The following is a 19147-nucleotide window of genomic DNA, read 5'->3' as shown; positions in this document are numbered from 1 at the left end:
GGTGTCCACACCTTCTCATAGCTTTGCCTTTTTAATCCAGACAGTTTGGTGCTCCAGAATTAAAGCTACCATTTCTCTTCTCGCCACCTCTCTCACCGGCCCTATTTTTAGAGATGCAAGGAGGCATGGAGACCAGAGGTGGAAACACAGAGGTCTAAGGTCAACACAGGGTTATAAGGTTAACTTCCTTAAACTCCCTGCCACTGTCTCCCCTATGGAAAAGTGCTTTTGTTGGGATTATCAAAAGTAGCGAAAAGTAATTTCTCTATTTAAAAAGGAGATTACATACTTTGGGCTGGTAACATGATTTGGTTGGGTATCCATAATGTGTTTTTCTTTTTCTTTTTTTTTAATTATTTTAAAAGATTGATTGATTGATTTTTTTGATTTATCAGAGAGAGAGTACACACAAGCAGGGGGAGAGGCAGAGGGACAGAGAGAAGCAGGCTCTCTGCTGAGCAAGGAGCCCCATGTGGGACTTGATCCCAGGACCCCAGGATCGTGACTTGGGCTGAAGTCAGACACTTAACCGACTGAGCTACCCAGGTGTCCCATGTTTTTCTTCTTAAAACTGAGATAAAATTCAAAGAACATTATGCACCACTGTCACCATTTTAATAGTGTCCGATTAAGTGATTTTCCTTATGAACCATCACCACTATCTCCTTCCAGAATATTCTCATCACCCCCAAAATGGGCCCTCATCATGTTTTAATTTTTTTTTTTTCAATTCATGAAAAACATGCAAAAGTTGGGAGCATTGGCCTAAAAATTCACATTTCCAGCTTCTCAAGAAAAACCGGACCTTCTGACAACATTGGGGCTGGTGGCAGCGATGCAGGCAGGAACCAGCCCTCCAGTTCAACACCTGGCCAGGAAATTACCCAAGGCCTGTGAGTTAGCCACCCCTGCTTTAAACTTTCAGGGACTTAAGCCATTCTGAATCACTCTTTGGAGAGCCTTGGGTGTGACTCCCAACAGATTCCCCGCTCCTAGGAGCCCTGTGCTCCCTAAGCAGGCAATCAAGCTGAGCAAGAAGGGAGATTCCTAGCTCTGACTCTCCAATGGTGTTGTGGGTTCTAGCAACTTTTTTCTACATTTCTTTCTGAGAAAGCCAGAGTGTGTGAGTGGGGGGAGGGGCAGAGAGGGAGAGAGACCCTCCAGCAGGCTCCCTGCTGATCATAGAGCCCGGGCTTGATCTCAGGACCCCAAGATCATGACCTAAGCTGAAATCAAGAGTCTGCTGCTTCACTGACTGCGCCATGAAGGTGCCCCCAGCAACTTCTTCATTCACCCTTTCCTCAAAATGCCTTGCATTTCCCACCCCACGATATTTGCTGAAATATCTCTTTTCTACCTGAAAAGTCATCCCCTATTTACCTGGGTGACATCCTCAACCCCTGTCCCTTGAGGACCACCTTCTCAACGTGCTCTCGTTTTCTACTTACTATTATATTTTATTTCCCTGTGATTGCTTAATATAGTATTAAACAAAGAACATTTTTCAAAAAGGGAATTATATGTTATGTGAATGGTAAGGTACTATTCCTTTACCTATATCATAAGGATAAAAATAATTAAAAATTTTTAATGATAAAAATTAATTAGATGAGGAAAAAAGCCAATACCGTTCATTTCTAACCAACCAGAAATCGTTGCCTGCGAAAGGCCACGAGCCCCGTGTCTACCTGCACGGTACAAAAGGGGGTGAGTCAGGATGAGTAAGGTAACAAAGGTCACAGAGCCTCAAACACAGACATTCCCTTTGGATGACGCAAGTGTTCCAAGGGAACCGAAATGGACAGATCTTCTGTAATATGACTGAAGATCACTTAACTCTATGCCTTGAGCCTCCTAAAATAATTCACTGAGCCATCACCAGTGGAATACCCACCATACTTGGGGAAACAAACACAACCCCTCCCTCCCAAAGCTTCCTGCCCGTGGGAGCCATCTCAAGAGCTGTGCATGAATATCTCAGCCAGAGAGAGCCCTTCCTTACCCTCTCTAACCCGGAAGTGGCATTCCCCTTGCATGTACTTCCATATGGGCAGGGCTAACAGCTCCTACACTGAAAACTGCTCAAGGCTACAGAACAGACCTTCCACACTGCAAATCCTTGTCTGGTGAAGGCTCCCAGCACGCACTTAACATCTGGTCAGATTCCTGATATACCCCTATTTTGACCATGTCCTAGTAGATAAAGGGCCCAGCCAAGTGTGGTGATAGGCATGGGGATAAATGCTTGCATCTCTTTGTCCCTTCTTAAATTTAGTGGTATGATAAACACTGAATATGATGACTATCGGGGAGTCATTCTTGATGTGCTAAGTAAGAGCTATTTGGTTTAGGTCGTTGTTTTAAAGGTTAGTAAGTAAGTGTGCCTAGATGGCTGAGGGTGGGAAAGTGGGTAGTGAGGCTTTGTGTCTGGAGGGGGCAAAGGGGCTGAGCACCTTCTGTGATGACTCCAGGTGTTACGTGTGACTGGGAATAATCAGTTCACTCTACCAGGGTCAGCTTGATAAAGAGACAAAGAACAAAGATCCCCATTAGCAAATCAAAGCAGAGTTAACTCACCTCGCATTTAAAAAAATACAAAAGACAACTTACGAAGATCAATTTGTAGTTTTTGGTATCTAGAGCGATTTTCTAAATACTTTTGCCTTGTGTGATCTGCAGAACTTCAGTTGATAAGGCTATGAATGTAATTTTACTAACTTAAATGATGAGCCAGATTTACAGTCATATCTTTGGGAAATATTACTGATCATATCAAGCAGTTATTATTATAGTAAGTTCTTCATAAGTCACAGAACCTCCAATTAAAACACTGTTTCCAAGGAGAAAGACAACCTCCTTGACGGAAATTTTCTTATTGACGTGATTTTTAATATTTTCCCTGCTGCAAAAGGCACAAGATATCTTAGAAAAACAATAATGAATTTACTTCCAAGATGTGAGGCAATGTGTTATAAAGAGTACACGCTTAGGAAAAAGATGAATCAAGTGTACAGAGGTATGATTGGAGTCAGTTTCCAAATCTGAAAATTTACCCTAACACCAAACAGTTTTCCTCTTGAACTCCTCATCTCCTGCTGATTTTCCATTTATGCCATTTAGTCTATGCTCCTGCTTTGAAAAGGAGGGTAAGTAGAGTTAATGGATTTGGGGAAAAAAAAGGGGGGGGTGCTTTTTCTCTTACGTTTTCGGCATCTATCTATAATGCCGTTTGTTGAACTTGGAATGAGGAAAACAGATGTCACTGTTGGACATAAATGTCGTCTCATACGGTATTTTTAAGCTGTCAGCTGTACACTTGGGCTTTATGTAGACGATGAACAAGTGCTTCTCTGTACCTTTATTTCCCCGAAACATACAAGTATACAAATGCCAGAACTCCACCCACATTCCAATGAGGGGCACATTCTACAGCAAATACCCAAAATGAATTTCTGTTATATTCTCCCTGCTGGTGAATCAAAATAAAAAAAATTTATTTTCATTATGTCCTACAGAATAAAATAAAGCCATGTGACAAGTTGCCACCACCAAAATATAGGAACTATGTTTAAGTGAGTGTATAGTGATTCTAGCTAACAACAAAAGCAATTTAATTCTTGAATACCAAGTGTCTAGGATCTATGAGTATGTTTCTTCCATTACATTGATATCGACACAAAACAAAACCATCTTAGATATAAGCAAAAAGAAAGAAAGAAAGAAAGAAAGAAAGAAAGAAAGAAAGAAAGAAAAGAAAAGAAAAGAAAAGAAAAGAAAGCTATAGAATTCTTGGATTAAGATTCCAGGTTCCAAAAGTGGGCCTTAATACTATCCCAGCTCTCTAAGGTCTTAATGGCATCTAACAAAGTATGGAGGAGTCAGGGGTTGGGTCATCTTTTCTTGAACTGACTTCTGGCTCATTGCATTTTGATGGAGCGTAAAGAATCTGAAATATTTTAGTACTTTTTTTTTTTTTTTTAAATCATTAGGGGTAGTGAGGAGAGGCCTGGAACTCTGTCTGGAGACTGGTGTTGGGTGAGAAGAGATCTTGGTAACGGTCTTGTCTTTTTCCCTGGCCTCAGTGCAAAATGGCAGTCCAATCCTAGAAAGACCACTGCTTTGGTCTCAGAGGAAAGATTTTTCTCACGCATGACTCAGATCATTTTGACCGGTAGCTTGCCTTTATCACTCATTATTTGATAGAACTTCAGGGCATAGATGGTTTAAAGCACGCAGGGCCTTTAACCTGCTGTCGAAGTCTGATAAGGTCCATTTCTCATCTTCTGGGTATACACTAACAAAGGAAAGCTGGAACTTTAGTTGCTCAAAGCATTAAATCAGGTTTAAAGGCCTATTTTACTCAGCCTAAAGAATTTTACACATGAATTTACTCATGCTTTCCCTGTCTTCCAATCAAGTAACGACTTTCTCTTCACCTAAGAGTTGCTTTTTATTTTAAAGTAGACTTAAGAGTAATAAGCTTCTCTGGGCTGATCCATGTCCCAGTGGCTAGAACGTAAAAACCCCATAGGAACAGAATTCTAATGAACCGAAACAGAAAGATGCTTCTGTGGCAAAACAAACAAACAAACAAACAAACCCCAAAAAACAGTGGCGGAGGGGAACCCAGACATTTCAAACACAAGGGTTGCCTAAAACCACTCCCTCTTCCATTGACCCAGAAGTATTTTGGTATTTTTTTTAAAAGATATTATTTGTTTATTTGACAGAGAGACAAGGAGAGAGGGAACACAAACAGGGTGAGTGGGAGAGGGAGAAGGAGGCTTCCTGCTGAGTAGGGAGCCTGATGCAGAGCTCGATCCCGGAACCTTAGGTTCATGATCTGAGCCAAAGGCAGACGCTTAACGACTAAGCCACCCAGGTGCCCCCTGGCCCAGAAGTGTCTTGATAATAAAGATCATCTGACCCATATTTGAAAGACAATTCTCCAGTTACCATCACTTTTCCAACAGAGTAAGAAATTATTCTATTAGGGCCTCCAAGAGCCTGAACCGACCTGGTCTGGTGAATGCCCCCTCACGGGTATACACTGAGCTTCAGTCTGACCTCTGTATTTAAAACCCCAGCCACTGGGTGCCTGAGTGGCTCAGGGCATTAAGCCTCTGCCTTCAGCTCAGGTCATGATCTCAGGGTCCTGGGATCAAGCCCCGTGTCAGGCTCTCCACTAAGCGGGGAGCCTGCTTCTCCCACTCTCTGCCTGCTTCTCTGCCTACTTGTGATCTCTCTCTCTCTCTCTCTCCCTCTCTCTGTCAAATTAAAAAAAAAAAAAATCTTAAAAAAAAAAAATAAAAAATTGAGAAAAAAAAACAAACAAACACCAGCCAGGAAACCAAACATCTCCCACATGGCCACAAAGGGAACCAGCAAGAAGAAGGGCCTAGCAGGCCTTCTTAAATACCCCCCACATGCACCGTACACTCTGACCGTCCATCTTGCATTTATCAGCTGCTGTAACCTTACGGCCCAACTTGTCACTGAGTACAATGCTGTCCTGTACCTAAAATCCAGACAGCAAGGACAAATGATGAATCCTCATCTATGGTTTGGATGATCCGTGAATCTCACAAGAGCAGAGAACTTAACGCTGCAAAATATTTTACCCCTGGACCATATGTCTATTCTCACACTCCATCAGTCATCAAACATTTTCTGTTTGCCTACAATGTGCCCACCCATCATAAAGACTAGAAGAGTCTTTCCACTACATGAGTCTCAATTATTACAAAAGTAAAGGAAACAAACATTTTTTTTTTAAAGATTTTATTTATTTATTTATTTGACAGACAGAGATCACAAGCAGGCAGAGAGGCAGACAGAGAGAGAGGAGGAAGCAGGCCCCCTGCCGAGCAAAGAGCCTGATGTGGGACTCGATCCCAGGACCCTGAGATCATGACCTGAGCCGAAGGCAGAGGCTTTAACCCACTGAGCCACCCAGGCGTCCCGGAAACAAACATTTTTGATGAAGGAATCATTTTAGTCGATGAAAAATTGTATTGTATAAACACTTCCCTTGCCCTTTTGAAAGGCATCCTCCTACAACAGGTAGAGGGTATTGGAAGCACAAATACAAGAATCCTGTATTTTCAAAAGACTAGGTTTTTATCAAACTCTAACCCAAATCAGTGCACAGGCTGCGGACTCTGTCCTACCACAGTCTTGCTAACAGAGGAGGAGACGATGAAGGGGAGGAATGAGAACAAGCATTTCAGAATCACAGCCACGTTCGACCCAAGTATGGTCATCATGACCTTGTTCTTTATGGGTCTGTGACTTATTTTTAAATTTGGCAAATGAAGCTTCATTGTCCCAAAGAATCATTACAGCCTTTACCCTAACCCAAACGAAAAACAGTTGCATGTATTTTGTATTTTAAATCATCACTCCCTGGCCAGCTTTCTTATTTGAAAATCAAATAGGTGCTTGGAGACTAACACTTTCTCAGAGTTAAGGATTCAGAGAGAGAAACACTTTCTATTGTTGCCACAGGTACTCTCATCTAACAAATGCTGTTCTAATTTAGCAATTCCATGCAATGACGTTAAAGAATGAAGACCCTAAAAAAGATGTTCAGGATAAGAAAGAGAGGAGAGGAAAAAAATATATTTCCATTAAGAGAGGGAAAATGACGTTACTGAGGGAGACAGCAAGAAAAATAAAAACACAAAGTTGTCTGTAAAGTCCTAAAACAATAGCTATAGGCAACAAGAGGCGGAAACCCTTTCAGTATCTGTTGAAATGGTACAATTCTTCCTGAGAAGCTAAGGAATTTCATATTCTCCCTCCTACGAGCTGAAGATGGTACCTGGGCAGGTGACACTTATTTCCCTGTTACGGACCTCAAGAGTGTGATGATTTAAAAGGAGCTCAAGATAAAAAAGACAACAAGGAGAGAATCACGACTCTAGTCGATTCTCATGACAACTCACATCATCTCTTATTTCATTAAAAACCAATGAGCCCCATAAAATAAGTTTCAATCTGTCTAACAGAAAATGTGAGGTGAAGCGACAGCACGGAAAAAATGAGAAAGCCAAGTGGCGGGGCTTTGAGCTTCACGCTTCGTGGGGCTATTGAAATGAGTGACAAAGACCTTTTCTGTCCAGAAATCCCCCGCTTTATTTTTAAGCCTGGAAACTGGGTTCGTCATATCTATACAGAACACTTCCTGTCCAGGGGCACGATGATGGCAACGAGTTACCGAGTTTAGTAGCTGCCTACATGTCGTCAGTTGAGTCATTCATGGAATAAAAAACAGCATCGAACATTTAAAAAAAAAAATCTGGCCAACTGAAGCTTTTAGAAGATAGACAATGAAAACAGGTTTGACTGTGTCACAGGATGGTAATACGTGGTACCATGAAAAAAAAAAAAGACAACACTGAACAATATTACTCTACGAGACTATCTGCTGGTGGTTTGGGGGCTGTTCTAGCAACACCACAAAATAAAACACTTCTCCTACTCCCACCCATTAGATTAATAGTACAATCGATATCCCACATCTCCATTTGCAAAAACATCTAAAGACTGTAGACTCTCTCAAGGAACCAAGAAACAGCAACCACTTTCCTTTTTTTCTCTTAGTATGATCTAATGGTGGAAGGGCTGCCTGAGAATTTTATAAAAACGTCCTGCAGAGGGCCAAAATGCAGATCAGGACCAGAAACTTCATCGACGGGTGTAACGCCATCATGTGACATTTGGAGAAGAGAGGAAAACAAGGATGGTCAAGGAGGACCTTATCCGCGGCCACCCCGAGGGCTGTGTCAGGCTTCGGCGAGGCTGCCTCTCCCAAAGGAAATTATAATTTTACCTGATTAACCCTCCTGCATGCTGCCACAAGCCAGATGAAGTTTCAGGGAAGAGAAACACAAGGAGCAGCTCCCCTCCCCCACCTGAACCCCAGGCCCAGGGGGCAGCCCCAAAGCATGCTGGGACCGAGGGCAAGGGCAGGAATGTCAAGTCATCACTCCTATGGTTCTGGGGTTATCAGTCTGATCATCAAGTCAGCTAGAGTCGAATGAGCCAAATAATCTAAACCAGTTCTACCCGTAAAAACCCTCGTCCTGGAATTCTTCAGCGAGCCTGCTGCCCATCAGACCTGGGAGTTGGCCGACCCCCCAGGAGTGAGGAGGTGATGGCTCTCCGCTCCTCCAACAGCCATTCACCCAAAGGCCTGCCGGCCGTCCAGAAAATGGATGGCACAGTACAGCAGGCAGCTCTGAAATGGCTCCCGCAGGCTGCCTTGACTGTCTTGTTCTAATTTATCATCTGCCCTTTGCGAGCTTTTCTGGGGAAATCATTTTTATAACCCAGTGAGAGTGTCACCAGAAACGCAAGCCAACACAACCCAGCCTGGCTTCAGACCGGCCCCCGATTTAGCAGTTGGAAAGGCGGCTGCATTCCTCAGTGTCACGTCCTTGTTTATGGGCCGGGCCTGAATCCCACCCATTCCACAGAAGAGCTGCGCAGCTTCTGTGCCCTCCACAGGCCACACTGCTTCCCGGGCCTGCAGGCCCCCATGTTGGCCTCCTCCCGGGGGTGGGGGGTGGGGGGCTGGCTTGACCGTCACACCTCCTGTGAACGCACAGTCAAGCAGGCCAGACAGACTGCCGGCAGGTCGCACCCCATTATCTCTGTTAAATCTGCTTACCTCTACTTTTGCCCAAGTTTTTGTTTTGTTTTTCTTTTTCTCTCTTTTTTTATTCTCCAGAGTTATTTCCTTGCTCCTCCCTTCCTGCCTCTCCACACGCCTACCCCTTCCCTGGGAGGCTCTGCATCAGGCCAAGATCCCGCCCTGGGTCTCCCACCCCCGCCCTCCCCACACTGCTCCCATTCACCATTTCTTCCACAGGGTTCCCTTGAAATTTTGAAACCTGCCCCATGGCCACTCCCTCCCTCCAGGATCCTCGCTCTTCTGGTTTTCCAACAGGCTTCTCCTTCCCGCTCAGTAGGTACTCTCACTCCTTGAAAACTCCCCTGAGAAACTCCCTCTTTTATCTATCATCTCCTTTCTCTGGAGAACTGGAGTCCAATGTTTAGGTTAGACTGGGCCATCCTGGGGAAGGATCCATTTTCATTCTAGTTATTTCATCACTGGCTTTGTTTATTTTTTTAAAGATTTTATTTATTCATTTGACAGAGAGAGATAATGGCGAGAGAGGGAACACAAACAGGGGGAGCAGGAAAAGGAGAAGCAGACTTTCACTGAGCAGGGAACCCAATGTGGGACTCGATCCCAGGACCCATGACCTGAGCCGAAGTCAGACACTTAACCGACTGAGCCACCCAGGTGTCCTTCATTTTCATTTAATTTTCAAGAGGTGAAAATGCTGTGATAAGTGTTTCAGGATAAGGAGAACAGCCAGGGCACTAGTATCACACTTTTATCAAATAACTTTACAGAAGGAAAAAAAGTTCTTGGGACGAGCCCACTCTTCCCTGCTTTCTACAGAATGGGAAATGGGGATTTCGTCAGGTGAATATGGTAGGTGGGCCTCAGACGGGCTCTGTCTTTGGGTGTCATTATAAGCCTCCTTATTCACACAGCACCTGCCCAGGGAAGCCTCTCAGGGGCTCTCAGGGGGACAAGCACATTTCCACCGCTGCGACAACTGCTTGCCACCTCAGGAGAAACACAATTTTCTCAGCATGGCTCAATTAATGAGTGTGGCCCAAATCCTATTTATTACGTCTAAGACTAAAGCCCAAAGAGTTCTCGTTCATCTGTCAAATCTATGGTGTCCCTGGCAAACACATCAGCGGTCTCCTGACATGCCCTCAGGGAGAAAAGACACAGGGATGAGCGGGCGGGGAGTGGACACAAAGGTAAAAAGGAAGCGAGCAACAGTGTCTAACTCTGAGACTGGCCAAAGCTTCTTCCTGGCTAGAAGGGCTGGACTGAGCTTCCTGCCCACATTTACCTGTCAGCCTCACGCACCAGTGCTCACTGCATACGATGCCACAGGGACAGGGTGGAGGTGATGGGGTGCAAGAAAAGGATCTGGAGGCAACTAAAACTTGAAGGTGGGGACCAATGGAGATGTTGAACACCCCACTTCCTCAGGAGGCTGGGCACCTGCTCCCAGCTGGGGCAGTCCTCTTGCACCCCTCACACCTCCCCTCATTCCCACTCAGTATTGGCTGGATGTTCGTGATGTGTTCTCAACCCTTAGCGGATGAGATCTAAGGCTCCCAGCCTTTGCTGAGGCCCCAGAGAGAAGGCGGCAAGGCAGCCATCTTCAGCACGTCTCCTTAGATGTGGCTGTCACTGTCTCTGCCAGCTCTCATCCTCCTGGCTTCGAAAGCCTGGTTGTCTCCTTGTCTTCCTCCCAACCCTTGAGCTACTCCTTATCTGTTTCTTTTATGGGTTGCATTTACCTCTTTCCTTTCTAAAAGGCGGGTGTTCTCAGAGGCAGAACCCATGGCCCAGACCTCATCTCCCTTCAGTGTTTTCCTGAGAGAGCTCATAAGGGAAATCGAGTCTCCTCCTCCGGTTGGATATTGACACACTGCTGTCCAGGCTCCTTCACACAGGCTCAGTACTCCCCTCCAGACCAACTGTGGCTCTTGCCAGCTTGGTATTCCTAAAACACTACTCTGCATCTGCCCTCTTCTGGTTCAAACCCTTGCCACCCCCAACCCTGTGCCCCAATTCCCTGGACGGTTATCACTGTTTCCCTCCTAGGAGGGATCTTAGGCATGCTTCAATCTACTATCATGGCTGCATTTTCCAAACAAGGAAACTGAGTTTCAGAGACACTCCTCAGTCACCAAAGGTTGCACAGGCAACCAAGGGCAATGTCAGGAGCAGAAGTGGTGTCCTGATTCCCGGAGCCTTGTCTGTTACTCAGTGTCCCCCTGGGCAGCCTGGCCTCTACTCTGACCCTGTGTACTGCTGAGACATGGCCCACCAATGCCTTCTGGTTCATGAGCTATAAACCTCCTTCCTTCAGTAGCCTCTCCTCTCCTCTCCTCTAGCTAACCGTGAAGTCATTGCTCTCATGATGATGTCTGGTGAATACTTCCTCCTCCAGATTCCCATAAGGTCCAGACTCAACCTTGTGCTGTACCAAGCTGCCCATCACCTATGTCATCCTATGTGCTGTGTAGAATGCCCTGAACCTGAAGTCTTTTGAGGGCGTGCGTGCACACACACACACACACACACACACACACCCTCTGCTTCCCCAGACCCCACAGAGGAAGTTCTGACTCAGTTAACATTTGCTGCTATGAGTTTCTGAGGCAGAGAGGCTGACTCTGGAAGCAGGACTCTACTGGACTGTCCATGGCACACAGAACAGCCCATGCTTTTGGGAACACTTCTGGTCTCCAGCTCCTTAGCCTAGCTGAGGGAGCCATGGAAAAACACACACCTGGACCAGAGGAGCTGGCATCAGGCAGAGAGGACATGTCACACTGGAAGGAGAGCTCATGAGTTGCTCATTCTCCTCTTGACAGTCAACCCCAACTTGGCCAGCAAGGCTCCAGGAGCCTAAAGCTGTCATTTCACTCAGGGCCTTCTGCTTAGTGGCCTCTTTCCTCCACCGTTTTCTTGGCAGAAAGTCTGCTTCCACCCCTTCACAGAATTAAATCTGGTCACTGCAAACCTGGAGAGCATATTCCCATGTCAGCGGGCAGAGGACTCTACACATGCAAATCCAAGCCCTCCCCCGCCATCTTTAAAACCATAAATACTGCAAGGTACCACCTAATAATACCACAGGTTTTGCAGTCTTACAGATCACCCCAGAGCCACACCCCACAAATTTACTGCCCACTCACCAGTCACTCGGGACGCCCTACAAACTCTTCTTCAAGGATCTTAAGCCCTAAGAACAAGATTTAAATAACTGCTCTTTCAGGTCTCTTGGTCAGTGGTGGAGGGGGAAGGGTGGGGGAGAGCACTGGGCAGACTCCTAGAATGCACCAGGCCCGTGGGGCTCTGGGGTGCCCGTATGGTACAGTGACAACACGTCTGGTGTCTGAACGCTTTCCACCCACACACAGGGACACGTTCTCCCCAAGGAAGAGCGCCCCTGCCCAACCAGCACCCTCCACAGTTAATTTCCTTCAATGATGTTCTTCTCAAAGGAATGAAAACAAATGAGCTCACAGCTTCATTGCCTCTCCCTTAGTCTCCCAGTTTCTAAGCCAGGGACTGACAAGGACCTGTTTGCAGGCTAAATTTTATCCCACCATGCCTCCTCCTCTTCCTCACCTGTTCCTCTCCTGAGTTCCACTTGGGAGAAGGTGAAATAGGAAACACACGAAATCTTCGTGTGTTCGACCACTCCCTTTAGGTTTTGTAAATTCCCCCTCAAAGCTGGTGAATGGCATCTCTACAAAGAGATGAGGTCTGTCCTCCCTCAGCGAGACCTCATGCACAAATCCAGGATGCGAAAACCTAGGTATGCCAAACTTCTTTTTTGCCCAACAGGCCTAAATGTGGGGGCGTTGAGAGGGCCTAGATTTCACCTCTCTGGGCCCCATTTCTGCATCTCTCTGTTTTTGTTTTTCAAGATTTTATTTATTTGAAGGAGAGCACAAGCAGGGGGAGCAGCACGTAGAGGGAAAGGGAGAAGCAGGCTCCCCACTGAGCACACAGCTGGCCATGGGGCTCGATCTCAGGACCTCTGGATCATAACCTGAGCCAAAGGCAGACCCTTAACTGACCGAGCCACCCAGGCACTCTGCATTTCTTAAAATTAGAGGTAAGATAAAAGAGCGTGCAAAGTTGCTTTTAACTCTAAACTGTGGTGATTCTAATTTGTGTTTGTAGGGGAATCATTCTAATTACAAAGTCTTCTTACTACAGATCTTCCTGAAATATTACAGATAGACATCAGTTGATTTCTTAAACATTCAGCTCACACTACCATTTTAGGCACAACCCACTAAACCACATAGGTACACAAATATGCTCATCGCCTCCTTTTCCAAGTTGTCAGCCTCATCCTTGTGTGGACGGAAATGTGGACAAATAAATAGCCTACAACAGATCTAGGGACTGTGCATTATTCTGAAATGAAATCCCTGGGTCCTGAGATTTTTGGGGCCCCACTTTTTGGCTACTTCTTGGATTACCAAAAGCCAGGAATAGGGAACTTAATCACCTGTGGTATCCTGATTGTTCCCTGGAATCATAATCTAGGGACAAGAAAGGCGTGATGCATACTCAGTCCAATGGAAATTTCAGAAGTGAGGAAGAAAAAGGCCCAGATGTATGGAAGCTGACAGAGCTGGGGGTGTGGGGCAGTGTCAGGTCATCAGTGATGTCCACTGCACAAGAGACAGTGTGGCATGGATCTCTAAGTGGATTTTCCACTTTTAGTCCTTGAGAGCACACCGCACTTCAAGGCTAATGACTACATAAAAGGAAACATAATCACATCAAAGTCTGGTGTTTGGGGGCATATGCTGTACCTTTTACATTATACATGACATCAAGGTCAGCTGCACCCAAGGCAATGCATTTCTTCCAAATCTTTCTTCTTCATTCCCTCTGTAAAGCCGGGGCTGGTGCAGGGAGGGATGAGGGGAGAGGACTAGTACAGTGATGCCCGCTGATCAAAAATGTGAGGCCCTTTTCTAGTAGAGGTCCTTGGATCCCTCCCACTGCAGTGGGCACCAAGCACTTCCCACCAGCCCTGCGGGGCTGCTAGATCCCTCATCACAGGGAGAAGGATGCACTTAAGACTCACTATATCCGCCCCCGAGAGGCACAGAAAGAGCCAGGGCCTGGGCTCTCCACTTTCTCCTCCAAACACCTGGTCTCTCCACTCTTGGTTTCTCAGACTGGGGTACAAACAGGTGCAAGACCGCAGGCAGCATCATCCACCTGAGGGCCAGGCTTGACAACAGGGGAGGGTCAGAACCATAGAACCTCCATTCAAATCCTGGTTCCACTTTTTCTCACTGTGTGATTTGGGGCACAGTTTTTAACCTCTCAGATTTCTTTATTGTTTTGTGCAATCAACACAATGGGTTATTATACAAGGATTAAATGGGATAAGATAGAGAATCAGATGCTTAGCACCATGCCTGGCATAGGGAAGAGCTCAGCACATTTTAATTTCAAAACTGTGTCTTCAGTCTTCAAGGTAAGTCACTGTGGGCCCTGACCCCAGAGATCAAAGACACACGCTTTTTTTGACTCTACAATTAAGAGTGGAGAAGTTAAGAAACCCTAAGTAGGTTTGTCCTTTAGGTTGGGAAGGCGCTCCAGAAACCGGAAGAAGTGTTCAAAGGTTTTCATCCTATGACACGATCTCATTTTAAATCGATTAATTTGATAATGCTTTATTAGGTTCTCCACTGTGAAAGGCCCTAGGTCAGCCTCTGGGGATTCAGGAAGTAAACCAGGCACAAACCCCATTCTGAGAAGGCTCAGAGTGAAGTGGAGGGAAGGGAAAAGAAAATTAGTAATAGTAATTAACGTGAAAATACGGTACAACGGAGGGGAGTTTAGGGTGTTAGGGGAATGCCGTAAAAAAGCATCTACTCCAAACTGGGTCCGGGTGAAAATACTGCCCATGCAAGAGTGATCCCAATGAAGGAAACGGCATTCGTTGAGGGAACAAGGGAGCTCAGGAGCAGGACAAGCCCAGTGGGATAACAGATACTGGTTGTTCTTTTGGTGATTTCACCTAGGAACTCCCTTCCTGTTTCTGGAGGAGCCCTCATTTTGCAAGAGGTGGTAGGAGTTAGACCCCTATCTCCCACTTCCAAAGCCAGAAGCTGACATACCCCACCCCGGGATAGCAAGGGGCAGATGCACAATCTTACACTGACCCAACCAATTGCTTATTTCAGGGGTTTCTGAATGCTGAGGATGACCAAAACACAACCAGCCACATCTCAAGTCCCAGGAGTGACAAAGCTGAAAAATATAGCGGAGGCGAAGGCTGCGGTGAGGTCCTAAACAGGCGATTCCAGGGTACGGCCTCAGCTCCATCTCCTGATGCATTTCAGGGGCCCATTCTCAGAATTTTTGTGGACGTGTGAACTACGCTGTGTGCTTCCAATGAATTCCTCTGCTTATGACAGCACGAGTCAGTTTCCACTTCTTAGAGCCAAGAGCCCTGATGACACAGGGCGTTATTGCCACCGTCAGAGTACAGACACCGAGGGCCTGCACCCAGGGACAGGGGAGAAGAGGAGATGCAGCTAACACATAATAAGGACGATGAAGAGCCAGACGGAAGATGAAGATAAACAAGAGGGCAGGGTCCAGGACGCCCGCAGATGTGTAGTCTGGAAGCCAAGAAGAGAGCAATGATATTCAGGGGAAAGACAAAACACAGGTCAGATTTGTGAAGAGGAAGAAGTGATGGGCTCTGTCCAGACCTGCTGAGTTTAACAGTCAAAGCATGGTGCGTACCAGGAAGCTGGTTCTCAAAAGAGCTGAGAAAGCTGGAAAGCCAGGAGATCAGACAGAAAACAGCTAGAAGAAGGGAAGGAGAGCAGGACAGTGTGGCGTCACTGGAACCTGGGAAAGAATTACGGGGCACAGCAACACTGGTCTCCCAGCATAAATGCTGCAAAAAAACCCAGAACCAAAACCAAAACCAAAAACCAAAAAACCTAAAACCAAACCAAGTCAAGCAAGATCAGGACAGGACAAATATGAAAGCTGGCTCACTTGTGATTCTGGCAGTTTCTGACATGGTGGAGAAAAAGACAGAATTTGGTGGGATGAGGGATGACAAAGATTGAGACAGTAGGAACCGTGGAAAAAAACAATTTTTTTTTGAAGATTTAATTTATTTATTTGTCAGAGAGAGAGAGAGAGAGCGCGCACAAGCAGGGAGAGCAGCAGGCAGAGAAAGAAGCAGGCTCCCCGCAGAGCAAGAAGCCCGATGTGGGGCTCGATCCCAGAACCCTAAGATCATGACCTGAGCCAATGGCAGACATTTAACTGACTGAGCCACCCAGGCGCCCCTCATTTTATCAATGGGCAATGATCACCTCTTCCCACTCCCAGCAGGGAAGAAAACAGACATGGTGTTGACCTCAAGAGCTTGTGGTCTGGAAAAGAGATGCTGAACAAACAGCGTCAGGGAGTGGAAGAATGGGTGGTCTGAGAGAGGTCAATCAGGGGTCCTAATTCAGGCTGGAGGTTCAGAAAAAGCCCCTCCGAGGAACTGAAAAGAGGGTCAGGTGGGGAGAAGGCTATTTCGGGCAAGAGGACCAGCAAGGGCAAACACTCTCAAGTAGGGAGCTGAGCACATCGCTGTGCAGAAAGAAAAGGACCGAGAAAGCTGTGGGGTCCACAGCGGGGGTGGGGGGCAGGGTGAGGAGCCCCAGGTGGAAGGAATGGCATCCCCTGAGGGAAGGACCCCTGCTCCACAGACACCAGGAGGCAGGGTGTGGGTGAAGGTGAGTCTGTCACCTTGGCAGCAGGAAGTCGAGGGTGCTGTCTAAGGGCTGTTTTCTTCATGAAATGGCAGGCCTGGTGAGCAGACAGGAGAGAATCTGGCTGAGAGGAAGGATGGGTGTCAGGGACCAGGCGGGGGTGGGAGGGAGGGGTGGGGAATATTATTATGGGCCACGGAGGAGGAGCTGAGCTCACTCACTGCTCAACCCTTACTTCTTCCCAAGTCCCCACACAGCAACCCCTCCCACCCAAGGGCTTTCTCACTTCCTGATAACAACACTGTAAGAAGTGGGACATGAGAGCCCTGGATCCCTTCATGCTTAGCACTAGAAATGGTCCTCAGAGACCTTAGCTGCCATTCAGTTTTTTCCTATTTCATAATTAAGTACTTTCCATAACAGGCTGCCATTCAATGTGAAGAATGCGGCCATCAACTTATCTCCTGAGGAAGCCCCTGTCCACTGGAAACCCTTGATAGCCTCCTTCCCACGACCTTCCCCTTTTTAACACACCGTGTTTCTCCCTTCATGTCTCTTGCTCTCTTATTCACATCATGCCCAGCTATCTTAAATTCATTCCACTTTTAATAAAGCGAGGCCTGGATGATCTCTCTCTGTTTCATACTCAAGCACAATCACCGATTCATTTGTCAGCAGGCAAAATGAAATCAATTCTCTAAGAGGTAGCTCTAGACTAGGATGGAGGTTCAGCCCTCCTGGCACAGGGTCAAGTACATTCTAAGCTCTGATGGCTTATGACAATATCCCTAGTCATTTGCTTCCACATTCACAAATATGTCAGCCTCCAAGGACTTCTGAATCGACTTCAGATTTAACCCCAAAGAAAGCATACTAGTCCCTCACTATGGCTCAGAATAGTGACTTAAAAGTATTCCCCAGTATGGCAAATCAGCTACAAAGCATCAGAAGGCAATTTTCTTGCAATGTAGACATTGTGAAGAGTTTGTGTTGATCTCATATTAAATAAGATACTGAAGTCCATCAGGAGGGAAGAAAAAGCTAAGGACTGGGAAAAGAATTAGTAGGGATAGAGAAGATAATAAAAAATAACTTACCCAGTGTGGCTCTTTTCATAGACATCTGAGAGGAAGTAGCCAAACAGAAGGTTCTAGATCACAGCTAATACCAAGTCTTACAAGAACTGCCCAGGACATGGACACACACACATACACACATACCCTTTACTTCCTGGCAGAAGTTACAATGATTCTATTAATACAGTATTCATTCCAACTCCCTGAAGAGTTATTCCATATTCTACCCTAACTGCCATCAATTTAAAACTCTAGCACCTTTGTATTATTTTTTAAAAATTTTGGGCTTTAGGGGCACCTGGGTGGCTCAGTGGGTTAAAGCCTCTGCCTTTGGCTCAGGTCATGATCCCAGGGTCCTGGGATCGAGCCCCACATCGGGCTCTCTGCTCAGCGGGGAGCCTGCTTTCCCCTCTCTCTCTCTGCCTGCCTCTCTGCCTGCTTGTCATCTCTGTCAAATAAATAAATAAATAAATAAATAATTTAAAAAAAAATTTTGGGCTTTCTGTAAAAAGCAGAAGCCAGATACATTCCTGCAGGTCTGTAGAATGCAAATGATGGTGTGTGGAGGCCAGGTGAGGACAAGTAGGAAGGGACCACCGAGGGGCCTCATCACACTCCAGTTTTTAGGTGAACATCCAGAGAGCTGAGCAGGAGGGAAGAGTGCGGAAACTACTAGAGGAATATGTTATCAACTTTGGGATACTGTGTTTCCACCTCCTTTTTTCCCAGAAGAAAGGAAAAACACACTCAGGGGGGGAAAAAAAAAAAGACAAATTTAAATGCTGCTTGTAATCTACACAGAAGTTCACCAGGCTGGATTCTCTTGGCCCATTTCCTATTTGCCTTCGACTCCTTTTCACTTTACTATAAATTGCTGTTATAAAGACAGAAAAAGCATCTACTGGCACATAGTTCTATCATGACAGAGTTCACAGCAAGGAAACATTAATCCCTGAGCTCTCCATCAAGATCAAAAACAATGCTCCTGGCTGTCATTTTTCATGCACGACAGCCTTGTATTTCTATTAAATAAGACTCTTTTATGGACTGCTCCCCCCACACTGCATAATAAGGTAAACACTAGCCCACAGAGACTACGTTATGAAACACAGAGCTCTCCATTGGGAGGAGAATCAGTAAGAGACAGAAGAGGACAAGTTTCAAGGGATCTCGCTAACTCCTGCCTACCAAGTGGAGAATGATGGGGCTCCCTTCTATTCCCCAAGCTCCCAGTGGCTGCTGTGACTAATTTAAAACTTACCAGTTTCCCAAGAGACTACTTGAAAAGAAAAGGAATTTTTATAATTATGAACAGTCTCCTCTCCTACTCTCTACTTTTCCCCAACTATCCTTACTCCAACCCCCACTTACAAGAGGACTTTTGTATACATAAAGTTTCAGGAAACAAAGCATACAAACACTCACACACAAATAAACTCCCCGATCTAACACCAGCGTATAATTGTGTTTTGGTTGGAGTTTTTCCAGCCCTGTCACCCGTTCTCTGTTAGGAGTAAATGAAACCCTTTGCCTTGGCAAAGTTAGAAACACAAACTTTCCTCAGTTGCAAGCTGCACCAGGCGCCCCTCACATCTCTCTGATCCCTTAAGCCCCCAACACAATGAACTCACTGCTGGAACGTCAGCAAAGGGGGAAAAAAAAAGAAACACACACACACACGCACACACACA

General features: G+C 45.9%; 1 protein-coding gene across 3 annotated transcripts in view; it reads right to left on the bottom strand.

The window, feature by feature from the left end:
• Positions 1-19147, bottom strand: part of TNFAIP8 (TNF alpha induced protein 8) — a 113203-nt gene that overhangs the window by 18528 nt on the left and 75528 nt on the right. The gene's annotated exons all lie outside the window — the stretch shown is intronic.

The sequence above is a fragment of the Lontra canadensis genome, unplaced genomic scaffold (assembly GCF_010015895.1).
Source record: "Lontra canadensis isolate GAN:19392208 unplaced genomic scaffold, GSC_riverotter_1.0 scaffold167, whole genome shotgun sequence".
Classification (NCBI taxonomy): Eukaryota; Metazoa; Chordata; class Mammalia; order Carnivora; family Mustelidae; genus Lontra; species Lontra canadensis.
This window is presented reverse-complemented; position numbering and strand designations above follow the sequence as displayed.